This window comes from Penaeus japonicus, unplaced genomic scaffold (assembly GCF_977035675.1).
Source record: "Penaeus japonicus unplaced genomic scaffold, GWHDUDI00000001_assembly GWHDUDI00000007, whole genome shotgun sequence".
NCBI classification, from domain to species: Eukaryota; Metazoa; Arthropoda; class Malacostraca; order Decapoda; family Penaeidae; genus Penaeus; species Penaeus japonicus.
Window position 1 is genome coordinate 26,182,377 of NW_028234409.1, and position 2,500 is coordinate 26,184,876.

The following is a 2,500-nucleotide window of genomic DNA, read 5'->3' on the forward strand; positions in this document are numbered from 1 at the left end:
CCGTCCACCGATTCTCCCACGTGTCCGTCCGTGTTGTTTCCCGACTTTCTGCTCTATTAGCCATCTCGCCGCTTCATTCCTTCTCATATTCCCTTTCCTCTCTTTCGCTCACATCATTGCCCCCTTTCAGCGCTGTTGGTCCGAGTCCCTCTCTTCCTCTGGGCTTTTGTGGGATCCGTCTTGGCGCTCTCTCTTTCTCTCTCTCTCTCTTTTTCTTTCTCTATCTCTGTCTCTGTCTCTGTCTCTCTCTATCTATCTATCTCTATCTCTCTCTGTCTCTCTCTCTCTCTTTCTTTCTCTCTCTCTCTCTCTCTGTCTCTGCCTCTGTCTCTCTCTCTCTCTCTCTCTCTCTCTCTCTCTCTCTCTCTCTCTCTCTCTCTCTCTCTCTCTCTCTCTCCTCTTCCTCTTCTCTCTCTCTCTCTCTCTCTTCTCTCCTCTCTCTCTCTCTCTCTCTCTTTCTTTCTCTGTCTCTCTCTCTATATTTCTCTCTCTCGCTCTCATCTAATCTGTCTATTCTCGTCTCTTTCTCTCTTCTCTTAACCATATGCTCTCTTCTCTCTCTACTTCTCTCTTTTATTTTTCTTTCCTGTCCTCTCTCATCTCTTTCTCTCTCTCTCTCATCTCTCTCTGGACCTTCCTCTTTCTTTCTACCCTTTTTTTCTCTTTGCTATCTGTCTTATTGTCTTTTTCTCTCATCTCTTCAGATCGCTGAGGTCCTGTTCCACTTACTCCTCTTGCTTCTCTACACTTCATTCTCTCTCTCTCGGATCTCGATCTTATCTCGTCGTCATCCGTCAGCGCTTCTCTCTCTTTCTCTCGTTCTCTATAGACCCATCTCTCTCTTCTCTCTCTCTCTTATTGTTTCTCGCGACTCTGCAGTTCTCTTGTTCATCTCTCCTTCGTTTGTAGCTCTGAGTGCGTCTGCGTCTCTCTTGCTCTTAAGTGTTTCTGAGTTCTGTATGCTGCGTACTCTCGTCATTCATCATGTCTCTCTCTCTCCGTTCTCTCTCTTCTATTCTCTCGGCGATCAAAAAACACATGCTCTGTCTCTTTCGCATTCTCTCTCTTTCTTTTTTTTCTACAGTGCCCACTTTCCTTTTTCTTCTCTGCTCTCCTTCCATTCTTCTAAAGGATCATCACATACCTTTGTTGAACATTCTTTTGCTTTCCTTCATTCTTTCTGCCAATCACCAACACCCTTAGTATCCTCAGCCCCCCCTTCCACCCTGCCCTCCCATCCCACCGATCCATGTCTCTCTCGATTTCTCTCTCTCATAATCTCATCTTATCTCATCTTTCTCTCTCTTTATCTACCAACCTTCAATCTCTCTTTCTTGTTCTATCCATCTTTTTCTCTCCCTTCATCTCATCTTCTCTCTCTCACTATCTCATACTCTTCGATTTTCTGAGTCTCTTCTTTCTGTTATATCATGTTCTAGTCATTCTCTCTCTCGTCGACTCTCAATCGATAATTCGATAGATCCTCTCATCTCTCTCTCGTTCCTCTAACCATATATTGATTTCTCTCTCAAAAAAACAACAAAATCAAAGAAATCAAAAAAAAAATCTCAAATCTCTCTCTCTAACAAAAAAAAAGTAAAAAAAAAAAACAAATCTCTCTCAATACAACACTCAATCTCTCAAATCTCCATCCTCATCTCTCGACTCTACTCACTCAATACACTTCAAAATCTCTCTATCTCTCTCTATAAAAAAATAAAAAAAAAACTCTCTCTCTTCTCTCTCTCTCTCTCTCTCTCAGATCTTCAAAACCCCTCCTACCTGACTCATCACCCCCCTCTCTCTCTCTCTCTCTCTCTCTCTCTCTCTCTCCCTCTCCCTCCCCCCCCCCCCCTCCCCTCTCTCTCTCTCTCTCTCTCTCTCTCCCTCTCTCTCCCTCCCTCCCCCCTTCTCTCTCTCGCTCCATCCACCTCCTCCCCACAATGGGACGCAGTCAATGGCTCACTACACAAGGTCCCGTCTTATTCCAAGAGGGGCCTTTGTGCTTCTTTCAACCCAGGCAAACACGAAGGCAGAGGGAGCCGGGATGGGCGAGGGACCATACTAAGGGCGGACTAATAGAGCCGTGACTTAGAAAAAATAGCTTTACTTTTTTTTTATTTTTTTTTTTTGAGAGAGTGGGTAGGGTGGTGGAGGAAGGTTGGAGGGCCGGTGGGGGGTCGGGGGGTCGGGGGTTGGGGGTTGGGTGTAGGGGTTGGGGTTGGGGGTGGGGGTGGGGGTGATTGGGATGCTTGCGTGAGAAGATTCGGTTGCTTGTTATGATATTCCCGCGTTATAATTATTGCGTTAGGGAGAAACTGGGACTGGTTTCCCTGTGCTTTCACACTGGCTGGAGTCTTTACCGGGTGTTCCTTTTCTCCCGCCTTATTTCTTTCTCTTTTTTTTTTTTCGAATACCTCTATCTGATTGCCTTCTCTCTCTCTCTCTCTTTCTCTCTTTCTCTCTCTCTCTCTCTCTCTCTCTCTCTCTCTCTCTCTCT